General features: G+C 35.8%; 1 pseudogene; it reads right to left on the bottom strand.

Annotated features, from left to right (window-relative positions):
- Positions 1 to 10,686: 10,686 nt before the first annotated feature.
- Positions 10,687 to 11,850, bottom strand: LOC107147279 (annotated as a pseudogene).
- Between the last annotated feature and the right edge of the window lie 5,567 nt (positions 11,851 to 17,417).

A 17,417-nucleotide genomic window follows, 5' to 3' on the forward strand; every position in this document is an offset into this window, starting at 1 on the left:
CGTGAAGAAATTTCTGGCTAATTCTGAGGTCTAAGTAAAAAATGACAATTTTTCCTCTTTGTCATTTTTCAAGAATTTCTAAGATAAGACAAGTGATTCTTAAACCTGATGCGCCTTTACAGTTTCACAGGGAAGGATATAATTTTGCTGTTTGTTCTGCAGCATTAAAACTCAGGAGTCAGTATGGCAATGGAGAATTGGTTTCTTTCCATCCTGGGTTTGAGCAAGATAGATAAGAACATTTTCTTTGACCTGTCTTCATCTTTGAAGACTGTGAGGCATGGAAAGCTTTTATAAAACAGGACACAGTGAGGGGGAAAGGCAGGAAATACCCAAGTGTGTATTTAGCTAGACTGTGTTAATCAGGAACCTGTGTCAAAGTGTATGTTCCCCTTTGCAGTGCCCAAGAGGGCCAGGCAGTCCATCAACCTTCATCATCAGTTTAAAGATCAAAATTAAAAAAGAATTTGAAGATTTTCATTTCAAAGGGGGTCTGTTTCACAGTGGGCTATGGGGATTGTGGTAGCGACTCTCTGGGCTGCAGTATAAAGCACTTTAGTGGTTGTGGGACTCTAATCAAGGATCTGCCTCTTTATGTAAGTATCCCAGGTGATACTGATGCAGACACAGTTTAACAAACTGATGATTCTGATACAGGTGGGCCACAGATGACAGTTTAACACACATTATGCATGTCATTGAGTCACAATAAATTTATTTAAGAACCTTAATTGATAATGATCATTCCATAAATTTTGGAATAAAAAAAATTTTAAATAATCCTTCAGAAAATTTTTGTGTTCTTTCTCCTTGCAGAATTAAAATAAAGCTATTAGTCTATAGTTATTTCCTAGAAATAGTTAAAAATTAATACAATGACAGAACAAAAACTTATAATCATTATCACAAAACCACCACCATTACCAGCAGCAACAACAAAAAACCTTCAATAGACCTCCCTGTGTAGAGACATGGCCACTCCCTTGGGAAGATATGAAGTCAACCTGTGCTTCACACTTGAGTGTTTTAAGTATTTGCATGAATGATTTTTGCTTTGAAATACAGAGGAATTTGCTGGCAGATTTAGCTGAATGGTTGGAAACTCCTCAGACCCATTAATGAATCTAAAAATAATGTAGTCAGTGGTAAGGACGTGCCTGTATAGTTTCACAGGAAAGGGCATATTTTGCTGGTTAAAAGATACTATTATGTATTTTAAGCGCTACAATAGGTAGCACTTTTCTGGCCCTGAGTTTATTGCAGCAAGCCTGCAAATTTTCTTCTTTTACTTCTGAACTTCAAGGGCTGGTAGCCTTGATAAAATAATCAATGGTCACAGGACAGCTCAAATATTTCTACTTAGTAAAGTCAGCTTACTATGAAGCAACTTTACGATGACAACAGCAACATATTACCTCTTGTAAGTCTGAGACTGGTGGATACAGTCCCCAGCTATTTTTGGAGAAAACTTTTGAAAGCTATTGTATTTCCCCATTTATGATTATAGAAATAATTCAAAATAGCTGTTTGAATTAATAATTTTTTAAAAGGCAACAGCAAAAGCTGGAGTTGTAGCTCAGTGGTAGAGCATTTGCCTCGCAAGTGTGAGGCACTGGGTTTGATCCTAGCACCACATAAAAACAAAGGCATTGAGTCCATATACAGCTGTAATTAAATAAAAGGTGACAGCAAAATATCCTTGAGGCAGATTCTCCAGTATTTAATTTTTTATAAGTATATTCTATCCCTGTTGTGGCAGAAACACAGCTCATTCTGTAAGAAATAAAAAAAGGAGGGGGAGGCTGGTGCAATTCATATAGTTCAGTTCATAGAGTGCTAACCTTTGCAAGCACAAGGCCCTGGATTCAATCCTCAGCACAAGGAAATTAAAAAAGAGAAAGAAAAAGGAAAGGAAAGGGGAAAACCTCAGTCATATATGACTACCACTGTCTTCCAATTTTTTCTAATTCAAATAAAATCCATGGAGAATTCTTTGAGGAAAATAGAGTGAAAGTCCATAAAGGGAGACAGAAAAGAAAATAGGACAGGTACCTATTGTAGTGCTTAAAATACAAAATACTATCTCTTGACCTGCTGTCTTAAGACCTTCCGAATTTACAGAGAATTCATCATAGGGTTAGGGTTAGGGTTATGAAATAATACTCTATTTTTAATGGTGAAGTAGAAGAACCTGGAGAAGAAGGAGGAGGCAGAGGAGAAGGAGGAGGAGAGGAAAGAAAAGGGACGAGAAAGAGGAGGAGAGAAAAAGATAAAGAATGAAGAAAAGAAGATGTGCTGTGTTCTTGGAAATCTTCTAAGGGCTCCATTGCCTTCCAAATGCCTCCAGGATTCTAATAAATATAGTCATCTCCCCCCTCAATACAATGGCAGCCCTTTCAGAACTAAGTCCAACCACCCCATGAAATTACAATTTTCTGCCCTGAAATTACAATTCTGCATTTTTCTCCATTGCTGGTGCCTTCACCAACAAGTCTTCTAATCTATTTCTGAAATCAGGAAAAAGGAAAACAAAAAACTCATGCTTCATATTGTTTTAGAAAATTAATTTGGAGACACCTCCAGTACTGTGGTTTCCTATTGAAATAAACCACAACTCAATGAAAACAGAAAAAGGAAACTCAAGATTAATCACTAGACACCAACAATTAACTTGCAAATAAGAGCTTTGTAGTAGAAACAATCAAATATTTTGTCTTTTTTTCATTAGCACCTTAAAATTTATTTCCCTTCCACCCATTGAGTGGTGCCCTGATCTCCAGCCAACTGAGCTATTAACTTATGTTAATAAGTTCATGAAGTGCTTACCTTGCAAGCACAAGGCCCTGGATTCAATCCCCAGCTCAAACAACTATTTAAAATTTTAATGTGACTAACTCTTTCTTTGATTCAAACAGCAAAAATCTCATCTTCCTATTTCTTATGTTAGCCAGCATCTTTTTTTCCTGAATTTTCATTTCTTAAAATCTGTGCTGTGAGGAAAAGAAACAAATGGCCCTGAAATACTACCAGGATGGACAAGGAAGAATATGCCCAGAAAACCCACATCTGGTGCTTTGAGAAATAGCCCTGAATCTGCATATGCACATGCACATTTTGTTCATGGAATATGGCACAACTGTCATGCACTGTTCTATAGCCTTTGTCTTGCAAGTTTCAGATTGTTATAACACTTGAACTAGATTTCCTCCCCTTAGTGTATAATCAGGGAGAAAGGTTAAGAATCCAACCAAATAAGTAGGGAAGACTCACCATCTTTGCATTTTTAAGTCAATAGATAATTTTATGGTTATTCATGGGGCACAAAATGATAATTTAGTACATTTATACAATGTGTAATGACCAAAATCAGGGATGTTACCGTTTCCATTCCCTAATAAACTCAACAAATTTTTAAAATACTAATTATGTTTACTGAACACAAAATTATGTTGTAATTAATAATAGGTATCTGTGAAATTCACATATACTAGAAAGACAAATAATATCATCTTCAATAATACAAGTGAAAGAAAAAGATCACAAAAGTACGTGGAAAATTCTTCAAACTTAATGACAATGAAAGAAATATATTCTAAAATTTGCAGCCAAAGTGGTACTGACAGGAAAATATATAACTTCATGTTGACATCAGAGAAGACAGTTTAAAACCAATGATCTTAGTTTCTATCTTAACAATCTAGAGAAAAACAAGCAAATAAAATCCAAAGTAAATAGGGCAAAGAAATCATAAAGAGTAGAAATCAATCCAATAGAAATCAGATAAACTACAGAAAAAAATCAAGTTTTTGAAAAGATTAATAAAACTGATAAATACCAAGCAAGGATAATTGAGAAAAATGACAGAAAATAAAAATTATCTTTAGGTGGTATCCATAGATATAGATATATTTTCAATATTTTGTTTTTTTAGTTGTAGTTGGACACAATAGTTTTATTTTATTAATTTATTTTTATGTGGTGCTGAGGATCAACCCCAGCACCTTACACATGCTAGGCAAGCACTCTACTGCTGAGCTACAATCCCATCCCATAATTTGAAAATTTGACACAAATAAAATTCTAACTCTCAGAGATTTCACAGATTGAATTCTTTCATTTATTTAAAGAAAAAGTGATACAAATATTCACACGTTAGGGCTGGGGTTGTGGCTCAGCAGTAGACCACTTGCCTAGCATGTGCGAGGTTCTGGGTTCCATCCTCAGCACTACATAAAAACAAATAAACAAAATTAAGGTAATGTGTACAACTAGAAAACAAATATATTCTTTTAAAAATTCACAAGTTAGAAAATAAAAGGAGAAAAAAATCTCCCAACTAATTTCTTAGGTAGACATAACCCTGATACCAAAACCAAATGGAACATATCTGATAACAAAAGATCTGATAACAACAACAACAAAAATATATGCACAACTATTTCTCATAAACATTTGTGCAAAAAAAAAGTCCTCTACAAAAGCAAGCCAGTCATATGTAACAGGAACAATACAACCCCAACAAGTTTATTTTGGGAATGTAAAATTTGCTCAATATTTGAAAATTAAAGAATATAATTTACTTCATTAACAGAACAAGGAATGAAAAATAGATATACAATAATTTCAATAAATTTTTAAAAAGTATTTGACAAAATCGAAACTCATTCCTAATTTTTTTTTTTTTTGAAAACTAGGAATAGGAGGAAATTTTTCTCACCTGACACAATGTGTCTATGAAGAACAAACAACTGATACATTTAGTAGTGAAATGCTGAATGTTTCCCACCTAACTTCAGGAACAAGGTGAGGATTTCTCTCCATGTTCACTTACTCCAATGCTGGACATCTTAGTCCCCAAAATAAGGAAAAATAAGGACAAGCTGAGAGGAATAAGTGTGGAAATGAAAATGAGAAACTACTTTCATTTGAAAAAAGATCCTAAAAAATCTTCTTCAATTTGTTTTTATTATTTTGTGATATTGACAGGGTCATAGGATTAAAAGTTAATGAACAAACACCCAAACGTGGTGACAGAGGAAGAGACCCTGCACAGAGAAGAATTGGAAGACTTTAATGTTACCAAATAAGTTATTCTCTTTACATCTGCTAAGTTTCCAGTGTTAGTTGAAAAACTTCTCCCCAAGGCCAATGTTATACAAATACTTTTTAAAATTATCTTGAAATTAGTGTTTAAGTTGTTGTTGTTATTATTATTATTATTATTATTATTATTATTATTATTATTTACATTTTGGGCTTACATTCATTTAGATTTTTTTTTTTGGTCTGATGTGTCAGTGCTCCAGCATGATTTCCTTCCAGAAGAGATTTTTTTAAAAGTTATCATTTCCTCCACTGATTTGATATATCATTAGCTTATTTGTTTATATGCCAATATAATCATATTTTTCAAGTTCAAGGAATAGAATGTTTTATTCAGCTTTGTGTCACTGTGACCAAAATACCTATCAAGAACACCTTAGAGGAAGGAAAGTGCCTGTGCAGCTAAATATAAATGGAATAGTTTGTCATACATTCTTTGCTATCTGACTCCTTTTGTGCACCATAATATTTCTGAGATTCTTTTATGTTATTACTCATATCAGTAGTTTATGTTTTTATTGCAGAGTTTTATTCCATTTCAAGGATTATGATAACTTGTTTTATTCAGGCACTTGTTCATGGATATTTTTATTGCTTCCATTTGGGAACTACTCTGAGCATAGCTGTTCTGAAGTTCATGGGAACATGTACTTTTCTAGTTTTATGCGTTTATGTCTGTTTACAGCATTGACAGGTCACATGATAAGTGTATGCTCATCTTCATAAGCAGCCACCAAATTTTTTTCAAAGTGATAGTAACATGTATCCCTCTCAACAACAGAGGATGGAGCTGCAGTTGTTCTAAATCCCTGCCAACATTTGGCATTGTCATTTGAATTTTAGACATTATGATGGATGTGAGTTGGTCTTCATTTTTGTTTTCCTGATGAGTTGTGCTCTTGAGCAAATTTTCAGGTGTTCGTTGATGTTTACATTCCCTTCTTTGTGTAGTATCTGTTGAAATATTTGATCCTTCTTTAAGTTGCTTGTCTTACTATTGCCAAATTTGAAGATTTCCAATGACCATAAATCTTGTCAGATACTTGAATACTGTTAATCTAATAATAATAAAATTTATTTTATTATTATTAATATTGTAAATATTATATGTGACTTATCATTTTCTTTTTCTTGATGGAAAATTTCAAACAGCAGAAGTTTAAGATTCAAATAATGTTTAATTTATCTCTTTTTTACATTAATAGTTTGTCTTCTTTATCTCAAATATAAGAAATCATTGCCAATATAAAAATTCAAGGCCAGAAATTTTTTTCATCTTAGTTTTCTTCTCCAAGGTTAGAGTAGCTTTTATTTCTAATGCAAAAACAATGAATTAGCACACTGAGAGACCAAGCTGGAATCTTTCTCTAAATAGAGCACAAGGGGTAGCAGCATCTATAACAAGAAGATAAAGAAGTATAAAAGGGAAGCTAAGGTAAATGAGTCCCAATCTGACTTCTAGAACAAAAAATAAAAATTAAAAAAAAGACATATTGGGCGAGCACAGATAAGAAAAAATAACATAAACATAAGAAAAATGTCCTGGCTTGTCTTCAGATACAAAGACATATAAAACATTAAAGAAAAGTTTAAATCACACATACATGTGTGTACACACACACACACACACACACAAAGGCATACCCCAATGGAAATTTATCATTTTAAAGTGTTCCATAACCAGAGTAAAAAGAGAAAGTGCAGATTCTTCACAAAATTACAGACGACTTCACAATAGTAGTACATAATGAAAAATACAAAGTAAGATCTTATTATAAAATTACTAATAATATAACTGTGGACTTGATAGCAAATTTTTAAAAGAGGTGCATAAAATAGAAGCATGAGGTAAAGTATGTTATTACTAATCTCTTAAAAAAGTTTCACATGATGCCAACAAAAATTGCAAGATGTTGGAGAAAATGGTAACAAATCATTGTGTAGGAAAACTGTGTTACCCAAGGCAATTTTTACTACCCCAGAAAGCATTTCAAACCCATGTAAAAGGGAAATATGAACTGGCCAAGGCTCCAACTGTTCTTTTCACCATGTGTCAAAATGAGAAATCACCAACTGGCACATTTCACTGTTGCTGTTTATTTATATTACTATTTTCATGGCTGGTCCCTAAGATCTGAGTTGGCAGAGGCAGAGGCTCTATTTTTACATACCAACATCCCTAAATTATAGAAAAAAGTATATTTTCTCTTATACTTAATCCAGAATGACTTTTGTTCATCAAAATGTGTGTGGATATTTGATCCTCTAACAGTCAATCAGTTCTCTAGTGGATACCCTCTGGGAGCCCTGTAATTCAATTCTATGCTGATACTTCCTAGAGAATAGGGTTAAATTCCACAGTTTGAGGGTGAATCTTATGAGGCTGTGCTCCACTTTGGATTCCAACAGCAAGCATAGGCTGTGACCTGTGCTAATGCATGTGGGGTGTGTGTGTGTGTGTGTATTTATATGTATATTTATATTTTATCATATAAACATTTTATTTTATAAATCTATCTATTATATGTATAGGTGGTAGGCTATAAATTGGGGTTCCTAATCCCCTCCTTACTTTTGGTTAATTTGCTAGAGCAGCTCACAGAACTCAGGGAAACACTTGTGTTTGCAAATTTATTGGTCTATCAACAAAAGATATTACAGAATAGATTGACATGAAGCCAGATGAAAGAGAGCACAGGTAAGGGAGAAGAGGGGCAGAGCTTCCTTGCCCTCTCCAGGAATGCCACTCTCCAGGAACCTCCCCATGTTCCACTACCTGAAAGTTCATTCAAATCATGCTAATTGCATTTTTAAGAGTAAAACTGAAAATACTTTAGATGAAAGTATGTAGTGTGTCAATGTCTAGGTCAATCCTGACCTGCCTGGTCATATTCCTGGAAAGCAATAAAATGTTCTGTGCTGGGTCAGAGTATCATGAATCCTTGACAGCCTGTGGATTTCCAGATTTGGGCATGTGGGGAGTGGTGCTTCTTGTAGTAGACTTGATCTGTGTTGGGGATGAGTTGAAGTCAGAGCTCTGAATTAACAGTCAGCCTGAGAAGGGCAACTGCCAAGGCATTTGCAATAAGAAAACAAAACTGCCACTGTTCTATTGACTGTGTCCTCCTTTCTATGGGGAGCAGGCATTTTCAGGAAGTGTCCACAGTGGACCTGCAGGAGAGATGAGAGGACCTGTCCAAGAAAGAGCATGTGCCCTTCATTCTTTTATTGGTTTCTTTCTCTTGCTGTTGTCTCCAATCTTCCAATTTCAGGGTAAGGATAGGAAAATATCTTCAATATACAAAGATCAGAAAACCAAAAAAGATGTCCCATGCTGAAAGTAAAAAAGACACCCAAGGTGAAAGTAAAACCAAATCAAAGAGATGTAAAAATATAAAAGCTACCCCTATGTATTCTGTAACATCAGGTTCTATTCTAAACAGTGCATCTTTAGGATACTTCCCTTTGCTCTACTCGACGTCTTGACAATATCAGTGACTGCTATTTTCTTTAGGCAAAGAATAGTGTAATCTACTTAGAAAATATAGAAATAATATATAATTATTATATATATAATAGTATTCTAAATAAACCATTTTGTGACAGTCACTATCAAGAGTATCACTCTATACTGACTAGACTAAAAACAATTGTCCTTTGGGGCTGGGTCATGACTCTGTGGTGGAGAGGTTATCTGACATGTGTGAGGCCCTGATTTGATCCTCAGCAACACATAAAAATAAATAAATAAAATAAAGTTATTGTGTCCATCAACAACTAAACGGCTGTTTAAAAAGAGGAAGAAACACAATTATCTCTCATGAAACCTTATTTTAGGGGGTACTCCTATAAATTGGTAGTCCACCAAAGGTTTTGATTGTGTGCTTTTCATTCTCATTCACTTTTGTATATCAATTCTTTTAAATATGATTTTCTCTTACATTTTCATTAGTAAGTAAATTTGCTTTTCCTTAGAATCTTTGTCAATCTGATTTTTAAAAATCAGCTTTCTTGGGGCTGGGGTTGTGGCTCAGCAGTAGAGCACTTGCCTCGCATGTGTGAGGCCCTGGGTTCGATCCTCAGCACCACATATAAATAAATAAATAAATTTAACAGTATTGTTTCCAACTATATCTAAAAAATAAAGATTAAAAAAAATTAAAAATCAGATTGTCTTGTTCTAAAATTAAAAAAAATCATGTTGATATTCCTTTTGAAATTATAGTCTTTTATGAATCTTTAAGGCAGAAGAAAAAATTTAATGATATTGAGTCTTTCTAAGAAAAATCAAGTCTCTTTTTGTGCATAACTTAGTATGTTAAATTATCCTTCCAAAAGATTTTGCACATCTCTCTTATATTTTTTCTCTAATTATTTGGTTTGTTGTTGCTATTATGAATGGATCCTTTCTTCCTTCACATCTTGTGGTAGTATGTGTAGTATGTGTAGCAGTAGTGATAATAATAGAAAAATGTACTGAATATTAACCATGTGCAAGTCAATTGTTATAGTATGGACCTAGAAATGTCCCCTAAAGAACTCAAGTGTTAAACAAAACAACCATGTTCAGAAGTGAAACAGTTGGATTATAAGAGCTGGATTGATCCATTTGATGAATTAAAAATTTGAATGAACTATTGGTTTGTAACTGTAAGCAGGTGAGTCATGATGGGAGGAAGAAGGTCAGAGGGAGCATGACCTTGGGCTCTATATGTCCTGGTCCCTTCCCCTCTCTCTCTGCTTCTTAGCTCCCATGTGCTGAGCAGCTTTCCTCCATCATATCCTTTCCCCATAATATTTCTGCCTTGGAGCCAGCCAATGGTAGTCTAAACACTCTGAAATTGTGAAACAAAATCAACCTCTCCTCTAAAAGTTGTTCTTGTCAGGTATTTTTCATCAAAGCTCATTAACATAGCAATGGCATGTTTTTAGGTCAATCAACTCAATCTTTACAAATAAGGCATCAGCCAGGTCTTATATGCAGAGTAGAACTCACTCCAGTAATTATATAATTAATTACATAATATAATGCAATTATATTACATTAAGGGATATATTCAAGATATTTCCATAATTTATAAAATTTCCAGGAAGGACAGAGACCTCTGTTTGGATTCTGCACAGCTAGAAAAAAATGGACCCAGGAGGAAGGTCCAAACACAGCACAGAAGTATTCCAATGGACACTGTCCCCCCAAATTGTGCCACTTAACACCTTGCTGCCAGGAACCCAACTTCAAGGGATCCTACCTCCTGGATGCACAGAGCAGTTCCACTGGACACTCACTGTCTTCAAAAGAACACAATTACCTACATGCCACTCCTACCCCGAATTGCCCATATGCACTGTAGGTTTGTCTCACATGAATTCATCTCATTGAAGAATCAATGCCAATTGGAACTCTTACTTCAGATGAGACTGGGAAACTGCACTTGTCTTTGCAGTAGTAGAAGGCATGATAAATGGAGAAAAAGACATCTGCCATAGTAGACATTAGACTCATTATGTACTCTTGAAACAAATTTATATATTGTTCAGTCCCACACGAGGATCTTGCATCCCTTGCTGGCAGCAACCCTGGTTTTAGGGGTTAGGTTTGTGGCTCTGAGTGCTGGGGGAGGTAGTGCTGAGGCTGAGAAGGTCCAGCAGTCGGCTGAGGGCCGAGTGCACACCCAGGAAGATAGGGAAGCTGAAGACAAATTTTGAGGTAAGGGTGGAGATGGGCTTGCAGCTCCCCTAAGGGGCCTGAAGGGCTGGCAGGCCTGGAGGGGCAGGATGTGGCCAGTACCTGGGACAGCTGCTCCATGCAGTTCAAGGCCTTCTCCAGCCTCAGCTGCTCCTTTATCATCTGCTAAGCCAAGCAGATGGTAGCAGAGCACACAATGCCCTTTTAGCGGTGATCCCTGGACCACAGCAGTCCTTCACTGCACAGTCCTACTCTATGGCTTCCATGAACCAGGAGCCCATGTCGGACTTGTGGTTGTCTTCCACCAGATGTGTTTGTACTGGTAGCATCCTTCCATGTGGTTTGGGCATTTGGAGGAGACATTCAACAGGGCTGTGATCCCTAAGGCATTCAGCATGTCTATCCAGGCAGCGTGGAAGGCACCATGGAAGTAGAGGAACCAAAGAATCTCCAAGGGACCCCTCCGCCTGGATGCACAGAGCAGTTCCACTGGAACTGCAGCCCAGGTGACAGGACTCAGTGGCACTGGTGGGATGTCTGCCGGGTCGTTGGTTTTGGAACAGAATTCTGTGTAAGCAGAGGAAAACTTCTCACAGCCACGTTTGAGCAAGCAGATGTCTGCTCACTGAGGCTTAGAATGGAGTGCATGCACTACTAGGGTCATGGTGCAGTCCTCCCTGAGCCCTTGGCATGCGAGCTCCACTCAAAGTAGAGGATGACAGCCAAGTAGAGGCTAGAGCACAAGAGGGCGCACTTCCTCTTGGGCGTGCAGGACGGACTCCAGACTCATGGAGCCTTTGTTCCGCCTATTGTCCTGGGTGTTGTATCAAAGGAGGTGGACCGAACCTCTAATACGAAAGGTATGCAAAAAATAGAGTAGCAAGCGTTTGCTGATGCTCCCCAGCCCCAGGGTTGGGGGCTGCCCCTGCTGTCAGCCCAGCTGCCGCCACTCACTGCACCATCCACCCCGCCCCTCAATCCACCGCAACCACCAGCTCCCAACCTCTGCCTTGGTGGTTCTCGCTTAGCTTCATCATCCTTTTGAGCACATTGCCGTCCATCTCTCCCAGTTAATCAATCGTCACCATGGAGTGTAGGAACTGGGGCGATCAATAGTCACCCAGGCCAGCCAGGCAACAGGAATGGGCGAACAAGGGTTAAGAGAAGGAGCCTTCAGAAGTGACCACCAACTTGGTTCCCCGAGGCTTGGGCGGCCAGACCCCTATTGGGTCACCTTCCTCCTTCATGTTCAGGTTACATAGCAGTCCTAGCAGCCTCAGGTGCCTTGCATGATCTTGCACTCACTAGGGGGTGGCAGCGGAAGTGAGTGTGTTGAAGGGAGAGTAGAGCTGGCTCCTTCCTGTTGTTGCCTCAAACGTGTTTTGCTGCTCCTGCACCTTGGGCTGCAGACAGCTCCTTGCTGCTCTTCCCCTTGCATCCGCCAGAGCTCTGGGCACTGCATCCACTTTTTCTTGGAGGAAGTTTAATAATTGGTTTGGCAAGATGCTTGTCATCTATGTTGTCATTGAGATAATTGTTTTTCATATCATACAGCATTACAAGAGTATACATAGTACTAAGTTATTGTAACATCATAGGATCAATTCAGATAACTTTTGTATTTGGTATTGCTCATTGTGCTTTTCTATCTTACTTGTTCTTGTCCTCATAAAGTTTAGTGAACTTTTTGAGAAATTCTTTTCTGTTTTCTTGTTTTTCTTTATGGTGTCATCATTTTCTCCTGTCTTTATTTTACTTGGAAAAAGATAATAAGGGTAGGCCCTTATTATCTTTTTCCATCCACTTTGTTCTAATTTCTTCCTTCTTGTTTTTGTTTTTGTTTTTGTTTTGTTTTTGTAACTACTCAAGGTGGATGATCAGAGACAACATTTATTTTATCCATCCATATATCTTTTTCTAATGTAAGCAAGTTGAAGTAGAAGCAGTACTTTAAGAACTTCTTAAGATGCATCCTGTTGCTGTTGATTGGTTGAATGTCAGTTATCTTCTGCTCAAAATTATTTCCAAATTTCCTTGTAAGTTTTATCTTTACCCCATATGTATATTTTATTAAAATGCTTTGCTTCATTTCAAAACTTTTGGTGATTTTTCACAAGGTTTACTTTGTTGACTCATCATTTAGTTCTGTTATCAAATCATCTACTCTGAACAACATCCATAAGAAAATTTTGAGACTCTTTTTGCTTGTATTAGATCACTTGTCAACACAGTGACAAAATACCTGAGATAAACAATTGAAAAGAAGGGAAGATGCATTTAAGATTTCCAGGAATCAAGGAAAAAGTGGGAATGTCCAAGAGTGCTGCCTGTACATGGGTCCACTGCCCAGAAACCCCAGCCCCTTTATGCTTTTCTTTCAACCCACTGTTCAGCCATGCAGCTCCCAGGGAAGCAGGGCACCCATGCAAGGGCACCAATGGCTTTTCTGAAAACAGTAAGCCTCACCCAATCATGTGGCTTTGAGACAGGTAGACAGGACAAACCATGCCAACACGGGTTAACGGTTCATGGAAGCATATGTAGTGAACCTGGGCCTGTTATTCTGGGTGAGAAAGAGCATTATGACCTGATGGTGACATTGAGGCTTGAAGTCATTCATGGGTGAACAGAGATGTTTTTTGCCACGTAGCCTCTTCAAGGGCTTTAAAAATGTCCTCCTTTCTAGCCAAGTTTGAAAGGACCTCTAATCTGGCACTCAATGACAGCACTGTTCAACAACACTGCAAATGAAGTAACTTTTTCCTTCCCTGCTCCCCCAGCCTTTCCCAAAGAAGTACATCATTCTTTCTCCAAAACCATTGCTCCTTCTGGAATGGCTCCTTAAAATGGCTTTAGTCCAGGTCAGGCTTCAACATGGCTCCCCAGATGCTCTTCACAGGAGCTGTCACCAGGCAAGGACTCTGTCCCACCCCCAACTCTCTTGCACTTCTAGAATTCAAGGAGACCTGAACAGTGGAGTCCCCATTTCAATCAAAAGAGGGCCTTTGAAAAGAGTCTCCTAACAGGAGTTTAATTATGCAAAATTATATTAGTATACTTCCAGTAATCTGCCTAAAATTAAAAACTATAATATATGCAAGAGAGAGAAGATGGTGCTTCCAAGTACAAAGGATTCATTTCAGGTCTGTGCCTAAGTAATTGCTTTCCTCCATGATCTTGCCAGATTATTCACTAAAGAAAAATCTGAATTGTACCAGAGTTTCCAGGAGCACCTTATGAAATGTGGCCTGTGTCACAGAGAGTAGGCCTAGAAGAAAAATGCTCCAAAGACCAAACCACACATCAGAGGAAAAAAAAAAAGTTCTATGGTTGTGGTCAATGTGCCCAGGATCCAGCAGCACAAATAACTAAGAAATAGTCCTTTCCCTTCCTTTCTCTTCCACCCCATCCTGCCTCTCAGTGACAACAAAGTCAAGATCTTCAGGTGACCTGCGCACATCTTCAAGACACCATTCAGCTCCTGGCCACTTGCACATCTGCCTGCTATGGTGCTGCACTCTTTGTGATCCCACGTTGGTATATGGTACATCCACTGGCCCTGGACTCCATGTACATTTATTATTAGAAATAAATTATTATTAGTGCTTCTCAAGTTGCATGATCAGTGTCAACACTGATTTTATCCCTGTGTCTTTTTCTAATGTAAGCAGGTGGAATTATGAACTGCTTCATCAGCCTCCTATTGCTTTGATCTGTTGAATCTTTGTTATCTGTCAGCTCAAAAGCATTTCCAATTTTCCTTGTAATGTTTTTCTTTACCCCATATATATTTTTTATAAAAAGTCTTTGCTTTATTTGAAACTTCTGATGATCTTTCACTTATTTTTTATTGTTGACTCTTAATTTAATTCTATGTTCAAATCACCTATTCTCAATAAATCCTTGAGGAAATTTTGAGACTTGCTTTATGATTGCATTTGTTATCTTGCCTTCACTGCTTCAAAATACCTGAGATAAACTTTTTTTCCCTTGTACTTTTTCTCTTTTCTATTATTATATATTAAACATATATGTTTCCAACTGTATATATGGCAGTGGATTTCCTTTAGTTATTGTCATCATTTCTCCATATAATGTCCTTTTTTACTAGGTCCGTGTTCATTTTTCAAATATATTTTATATGTATTTTCACATGCATATTTTTTGAATATTCATGTTTCTTTTATATATATATTCATACCCTAACTTTAACCTTTACCCTACACAATATTTAATACTAATCCTAAATTTACCCCATTCAAAAGCATATATAGTAATATGAATATTCTTACATACATATTCAAATATCCAATTGATAATTGTATACATAAGTATTTATATATGTTCACATATAATTTATCTGTACATTTGGAAATTAATAAATGTGTATTTATACATCTCACACCTTTTCCTATCTCAAAACATATATTTCTATGTATTTTAATGCACATTTTTACATGTACATTCTTATAATTACTCATTTTTCAATATACCTATTCATTGCCTAATGTTTATGTGTAATTTGACTTGCATTCATATATCATTGGTATATTTGCATATATACATTTTTATATACATATATATACATATATCTGCTTTCACAAATTAAAAATGTGTCTTCCTAAATCTCACATTTAACCCTTCAGAATTTCAAAACATCAAAATTGCACATGTGCATTCTTAAAATATTATTTTTCAATATACTTATTCATTCCCTAACCCTAACTATATACAAAATTTAGTACTAACCATAGTTTTACCCCTATAACTACCCTACTTTCAGATAAAAGCATATATACTTATATGAATACTCATATGTATTTATATTTACATACACATTTATCACTTATATTTGCAGAAGTGTTATTATATATACATATATAAAATTTATCTTTGCATTTGCATATTAAAAATTTGTATTTATATTTCATATTAACCCTTCCCTATTTCAAAACATATATTTATGTTAATTTTTATGCAAATGTTACCATGCACATTCTTAGGTGTATTCATTTTTCCAACAAGTATATTTATTCCCTAAAGATAAAAGTAAATGTAAACCAAAATTTGAAAGTGATAATAACCCTATATTTACTTGTATACTTAAACCTACCTTTAAATAAATGCATATATAATAATTTTAATATTCATTTGTAAATAATTATGTATACAGGTATCAATGTTATATTAGAATATGTATCAGTATATATTCATATATATAATAAATCTGTGCAGTCCTATTTTTAAAAATCTGTATTCATATGTTGTTGGGGTTTGAGTGTGCAGAGTTTAGCTCCCTCAGGCCTGACATTTTGCAAGAGCTGTGGTTGTGATTTAGGTCAGCTGAGGCAAACCTCAGTTAGGAGGAGGAAAAGTTCTCTTCCCCTTATCGCAAGTCACAAGTTCTGCATGGTTTGGCCAAGAGGAAGAAGCTTCCTGCATACTTATCCTGGGAACAGTACATTCTAAAGAAACAAATGCATCCTCAGGGGATTAGATAATGTCTACAAAGAACTTTAAGAGGGTACTTATCAAATAAACAGGAACGATCTGAATTTAGCTCTGTGTATCCGCTGAGGCATGATATTTGGGCAATGTGGGTAACGTGATATTGAAGAATTGCTTGCTTTGTTAGAAGAAGTAGATAAAAGGAACTTGCAAATAAACCTCAGCATGCAGTTGCAATTGCTGCCTTTGCTCTGCATCCCCTGTGTCCTGGTTATTTCGCGATCCTTACCCAGGGACCCGAACGCTCTAGAGTTCACAATATGTGTTATGTTAAAACTTTTCTTAGTTCAGGGCTGGGGCTGGGGCTCAGTGGTAGTGCAATTTACTGGCATGTGTGAGTAACTGGGTTTGATTCTCATCACTGCATATAAATAAATAAAATAAAGGTCTATCAACAACTAAATTTTTTTAAATAATAAATAAAAAATAAAACCTTCCTTAGTTCAAAACATATATATTTATTTATATTTTCATACTTATATTCATGAGTTATTCTAATGAGTATTCTTGGTTTTTCATATGCATTTCTTTTACTAACCCTAACCATTACCCTACCCAAAATTTAACACTAAACCTAAATATAACCTTATACCTGAATCTACATTAATATAGAAGCATACATAAAATTGTGAATATACATGTGTAATGAGACATATATATTCAATTATCAAAAATATATTTGCATATATAATATATGCATATTTATTTGTGTATTCACAAATTTAAAAAGTGTATGTATACGTCTCACATTAAACTCTTTTCTATTTCAAAAAAATATATTTTTATATACTTTCACATGTACATTCTTAGAAATATTCATGTTTTTTGATATACATATTCATTCCATAGCCATATTGCTAACTCTTGCCATAATTTAATACTAATCCTATGCATACCCCTTTAAGTAAATCTAATTTTACATAAAAGCCTTATGTACTTACATAAATGTTTTTGTGTATTTTGATACATATATTCAATTATCAATGGCATATTTCACATATTTTTGTATTAATATATATTTTCTATTTCTGCATTTGCAAAATAAGAAATGTATATTCATACAACTCACATTAAACCTTTCACTGTTTTAAAGCATATGTGTTTATATATATTTTCATAG

Source organism: Marmota marmota, unplaced genomic scaffold, assembly GCF_001458135.2.
Source record: "Marmota marmota marmota unplaced genomic scaffold, marMar, whole genome shotgun sequence".
Classification (NCBI taxonomy): Eukaryota; Metazoa; Chordata; class Mammalia; order Rodentia; family Sciuridae; genus Marmota; species Marmota marmota.